Source organism: Paroedura picta, chromosome 1, assembly GCF_049243985.1.
Source record: "Paroedura picta isolate Pp20150507F chromosome 1, Ppicta_v3.0, whole genome shotgun sequence".
Lineage (NCBI taxonomy): Eukaryota > Metazoa > Chordata > Lepidosauria > Squamata > Gekkonidae > Paroedura > Paroedura picta.
The window spans coordinates 91,924,254-91,930,253 of NC_135369.1; the positions used below are offsets into that span (position 1 = coordinate 91,924,254).

Here is a 6,000-nt window from a genome sequence, read left to right on the forward strand (position 1 = left end):
ATCAAGTTCAATTTCCGCCTAGACCATGGATGGTCAATTAGCTCTGAACAATATTTCCAGCTAGGATTCAATATACAAACTGAAAAAGTTTTGGAATTGTTTCAAGATTCTTTTTTCAACATGTGTTTTGAATAGGGAAAATCAAAATGAGGGATGATCATCATTCTGCAGGGCAATTTCAATTCTGGGGTGAAATATAGGGTATTCTCTCCAGGCTCATGTTTAGAATATTTTAGCTGTGATTTATTTTAGTGTGATTTAAGTTTCTGTTTTCATGAACTACTTACAAAATCTGTACTATTCTTTAGGGCATAGTCTACAAAAGGCCTGGATCGAGACTAGCTCATCCATGGGAGCTAGGATTTCTGTACACAGAGCATGATTTTCCTTCCTCCTCCCAAGAGGTCCCCCAAGAATAGGACTTCATGGGACATTTCAGATTGCTCAAGGAGAGGGAAAGCAGGGATGTCACACTTTAGGTTGGAATTCTTGAGCCTGGTGAAATACTTGTCTTCATTCAAGCCAAAATTAGCATGAATTAATTCCAATTGAAACAGTAGAATGGGAGTTAGTGCTGGTTCACACAGGATGGTGGGTAACTGGGAACAGCTGAGCCAGCTGAACCATATCTACAGCTAAGCATCTGCCCCTTTCTTTTTTGCATCTATCATGTCAATCCAGCCCACTGTGGTCCTAAATTCCATGCTTCTTGAAGGCCACTTCTTTCTTCATGTCCTGTCATGAATAAAGAATGAACCCACCTCAAGTATTCCATCTTCAAGCAAAGTTTAGATAGCAAGGATACAAAGAATAACAACAGCTGCCCATTTTTCAGTAGCAACATGATAAACTGCTTGTCTTAATATGTTCTTATACATTAAGAAGTAAAAAAAAATTCTCTCAGTTGGAAATGTGTATAAAATTCTATGGACCAGGTACCTGAGTTGGCAACCAACATCCACTAATTTACATGTCCATTGCATAGATCAAATGTGGGATAAATAGGAGCCTGCAATCTTTAATCTTTAAACCGCCCGTGGCGCCACGGGCGCCACGGACTAAATAATTCGATAAGGCCTGCCGAGGCGGGATGTGTCCGTGATGAGGAAGGGTCCGGATTGGACCCTTCCTCACGACAGACAATCGGAGGGACCAATCGGCAGGCGCGAAGCGCCTGCCAATTGGTCCCTCCGATTCCCAGCCCCAGCGAAGCGCCTCTCGCCGCGTCAGGCCGCCAACCCAGGGAGCAAAGGGAGCGAAGCGGAGCGCAAAGCGGAGCGAAGGGAGCGAAGGGAGCAAAGGGAGCAAAGGGAGCGAAGCGATCCAGGGAGCGAAGCGCGGCTGCGGGGGGTTCCCTGCGTGGCGGCCTGACGTGGCGAGAGGCGCGAAGCGCCTCTCGCCGCGTTAGCCCGCCCCCGCCGAAAGAACCTCGCCGATGACGACTAAGGAGCCGCCGACCAGCCCGCCGACCAGCCCCCCTTCCCGCATCCCCGCCAATTCCACCCTTCAAACAACCGTCCACACACTCACCCACCTGCACGCCGCCCGCTAACCCCCCCACCCTCCCCGCACCCCGCCGCCACTTCCCACGCTTCGCGCACACACTCACCCGTGCCCACACCATCCGATCACCCTCCCACCCTCCCCAGACCCCTTCCCGTCCCGCTAACGCTTCCGACATTTCCAGCACCCCCCCAACCACACAATTACCCACCCTGCCGCCGACCGATCACCCCACCACACTACCCAGACCCCTTCCCACCCCGACACGAGGTCCAAACAACCAGCCGCGACATAACTCCCAGCTCCTGTCCCCGGCCTTCCCCACCACCCCTTTCCTATGCCGATCCACCCTCGCCGCCACCACGCTCACCTTTCCTGGTCCTCCGCAGCCTTCCTTCCCATTTCGCCGACGCTAGCCCCAGCCGCCCTGCTCTGCCCGCCTGCTCCACCGGCCCTAGAATGACCCGGGCATGCGCGGACTCACGCGCATGCCTGGTTGCAGAGCCCAACGCACTTCCGCCCCCCAAGCAACCCGCCCCCACGCTCCTGCACGCATGCCCGGATACCCGAGCATGCGTCCTTCGCCTCCCGATGACTCGCCCCATCCCCCCAGCCCACCCTGCGCCGCTACCTCCATTTAAACAAACGCTCCGAAGCCCATTCTCACTACGCCCAACCTCTGCCCATTTTTATAATTGGGCTTTATTCCCTAGTCACATATAAAGGGATGCTTGGTGGGTAGCAAAAAACTGGAATTCCCACCATGACCAAGCTGTGACTGGATCACTTTGTGGGAGCATTGGCCAAGATTAAGTTTTTATGTATATAAAAGAAGTCAGACATTGAGTTAGAGAAAAGTCAAGTGTGGATATATTCCTCTGAAGCAAGTCACTACAGTGTGACTTGGGTGGCTTTCCTGAATTATCCAGGGATGCCTGAATGAGATCTCTGTCCTTGACCCTTTTAGGCAAGCTTCAGCCTCGATATAAGAAAGAGACAGCTCTAATTGCATTGGTTCCCCATTACTGATGGGAAAATGTATATTTTTCCTATTGATTTTGGTGTTTTCTTTTGCTTTTGCTATGCATTCCTGTCAGGGGGTGAGTGGGTTCCCTTCTGTTTTTTACGTCACTTTCACTGCACACTGGCATCAAGCTTTCATTTTAATTCTGCATGGATTTTACTCCTTTCAGCACTCACTTTTTTTCCCTTCACTGTTTCTACAAGTTTTTAAAGAATGATGTTGTCACAGGTTTTCCCATGCTTTGTTTAAAAAGCAAAAAAATAACTCACAAGCATAATTATTCTCTCAGATTCCATCACCCTTCCCTTTTTCCATCACTCACAGGCTACTTCTACATTGCCTACGTTATGTGGCGTTGTGAGTCTCTTATAGATCAGTTTCATGAAGGGTGTGCTTTTTGAAAAACAATTGATTCTTCACTCTGAATTTCCTATTGGGTAGTTTTAGAAAGAAGAAGAAAAGCTATGTTGTTGTTTTTTTGTATCCTGCTTTTTACCTCCCAAAGAATTCTCAAAGTGGCTTCTAATCATCTACCCTTCCTCTCCCCCCAGCAGACACCCTGTGAGGTATTGGAGTCTGAGAACTGTGGCTTTCTCAAGATCACCCAGTTGACTGCATGTGGAGGAAGAGTGGGGAATCAAACTCAGTTCTGTGGATTAAAGGCCACTTCTCTTAACCACCACACCAAGCTGGCTCCATTTTCCTGGTGTAGCTCCTTTAGACACTTGAAACAAAAACTTTGGTACATTGGTAACCTAGACAGAAAATGACAAGATGCCACTAAATAAATGAAAATGGTAATATGCAAAAGTACACAGACAAGTAAAACACTGGTGAGGTGGTGAGCCAAAATCTTTTGACTGATTGTGCCAAATCCTGCCATGAGATCTAATAATACCAGCAGCACTGATCTGCCTCAGTCAAACTGCCTCTGGAAATCATCCACAGGGGTGACCAAACCTGTCTCCACCGCATGGCCCTACCAGAAACTGGACTGGAATGGGATCAAGTCTGATGCTTCATCTAGGAAAGCTTGCAACTAGGCCACAGGAGCCTACTCAATCACCTTTCCCAGTACACTACATGTGAGACTGGGTGGCAATTTGCAGCTTCCCAGATCAAGGAATGTAATTGGACAATAATAATTTTATAAGTTTATTTATGTAATATGAAGATACACATAGAAAGAAACCACAATAACTGTTCCAGTCAGTTTCCCATGCTCATCGAGGTTGCATCTAAACCATGATAAATCCCTCTTTTTTGAAGTGTTGCCAACTTTACATTCAAATTATGTTTTAATTTTGTCTACACTCATTCTTCACATCGAAGTCTTCTTGAGTGAGAATTTAATAAGTGTTTTAAATGATATCTTCCAAAGGGTTTTGTTTTTTTAAAACACTGGAAAAGCTCCCTATAGAATAATGTGTGGAAATTGATTAAGGTGGCAATAATGTAGGGGTGGATTCACAAGCTTTCTAATCAAGGGATCCTGCGATCACACTGAAAAGTAGTGAAGCATCCTCTCCTAATCCTGGCACAGCCTTTCCCTTCAATGAGGCCACTTTTCTGTGTCCCAAATGAGTGACCCCACTACCACCACACCCTCCACAGCTTGAATGTACTTGGGCAGGCCATTCAGGGATCTGATTCACATCACCAGCATTAGCAGGAACTTCCTATGGATCAAGGCATGCCTTTTTTTTTGTCTCTGCTTTCAAATCAAAATTCATTTGTATTTGTATTCATATTTGAATCCAATTTTCCCCTAATGAATAGCATGCTAAGTGGAAGTTCCAGAGGTGCTGGCCTTTGTTTCCATTTAGGCATTCTTAAAACTTTCTCTCAAGGCATCATAGGAACAGAGAGCTAGCCAAAAACACAGAACAGCTATTTGAATGAGACTGCCTTTGAGAACCAGTGAGAAAATTTAAGCAGGTATGTTGGAGAAGAACTGCAAAGTAAAAAGGAGGTAATTTTTAATATATCAAATAAGAGGCTAAAGGAAGCTTATTGTGCTATGAATTTTATGGCATTCCTGGGGAGACGGAACTTCAAATAAGCTAGAAAATCATTTGTTTTTCTCTGAGAGCTCCCGTAGCTTCTGGCTTAAGTGGCCTGAAGCAAGAATCACTGTGGTGTGTCATCCCTACATATATTCAAAGGGAATATCAGTATGCAGAATTCTTCTGTCAACATCCAAGTTCATATTGAAAGAGAACCCCAGACATATTCATTGCAGTTTCTAATTATTCATCCCATAATTTATTTCTCATCCTTCTTCCTGTGCAAAAGAAGATCAGACGAAAGAGAAGGCAAACTCTAATATGAGATGTTATTTTGTAAACGTCAGAGGTGGGAGGGAAAGACCTCAGTCATTTTAGAGGTTTATCATACATTCAGCTTAATACAAGTTTTCCATCTCCCCCCCCCCCAGTATTAAACAGCAAATTCATCTGGATAATAGAAAAATAAGTTATTTTCTTCCTTTGCTTTTAATCTGCACCCCACCCCCCACCCCACACACACACATTTCAAACCACAAAGTAGTTGCCTTAATGGCTGTAGTTGTCGCTATGGCTGTGCCTTATTTTAAAAAGTGTCTAGAATATTACCATAACCTCAGAAGCATGAGTAAAAGGTCCTTATTAGAATTCAGGACCTACAGCTGGAACCTTCAGCTCAGGGTGGGAGATAAAGTTTACTATTGTTAGCTCACAAGTGGCTCAGACTTCCTGGCAACTAAAATGAATTACTCACCTCTTTTATGCTGGGCTTCAGAAACAGTTCACTGTTTTGCAACAAAAAAGGCATTCAGGCAGGGAAAGATGGCCTCCCCAGGCACTGAAAAGCTAGCTTTAAGACAGTGAATGGACACTGGAGTCTCCCAAGTGAATGACCACTGTGGGAAAGGGGAATTATGTCAGCCCAAATGCATGTGTGATTTTGTCCTACTTTTCATTCCTTTAACTCTCTCCCTCCTCTATCTCCTGTTCTGTGTCTCCTTCCTGTTCATTAAAGACTGTTTTTTAAAAGTTCAGATGGACTCAAATCCACACCAATGTCTAGTTTTCACATTTTTACCATAGCAACACACTCTTGTCTTAAAAAAAAAAAAATTCCTTTTTTCTTTTCATTTTTTTAAAGGAAAGCTGAAGGGGGGAAATCCTGAAAGAGAAGGAGAAAGCAAGCTTGGCACAGTTTGCTGGAGCAGGAGTTGAGCAGAGCATGAGGAATGGAACTGGCAGCAGGAATTTGGGGGGAAATGGGGGGAGCCTTTTGAATAACAAATGTGTAATCCTTTACCTTATACATCTGAAGGACCACAGAAGAAGCAGAATAAAGCCTGTAAAAACAAGAGAACAGTGGTTTGGGAAATAGAATCAATTCTAGTTTATGGAAGCCGTTTGAAGCCTCCTCTGGCCTTGGATAACTTTAACGCTGTTGATTAAAGTAATGGAATTGTCAATAAT

At 44.9% G+C, this 6,000-nt stretch overlaps 1 long non-coding RNA gene across 1 annotated transcript in view; it reads right to left on the reverse strand.

Annotated features, from left to right (window-relative positions):
- LOC143839873 (uncharacterized) overlaps positions 1-5,528 on the reverse strand; it is a 43,980-nt gene extending 38,452 nt beyond the window's left edge. The window contains exon 1 of the long non-coding RNA XR_013231922.1: positions 5,288-5,528. This is a non-coding gene — a long non-coding RNA (uncharacterized LOC143839873). The remainder of the gene's footprint in view (positions 1-5,287) is intronic.
- Between the last annotated feature and the right edge of the window lie 472 nt (positions 5,529-6,000).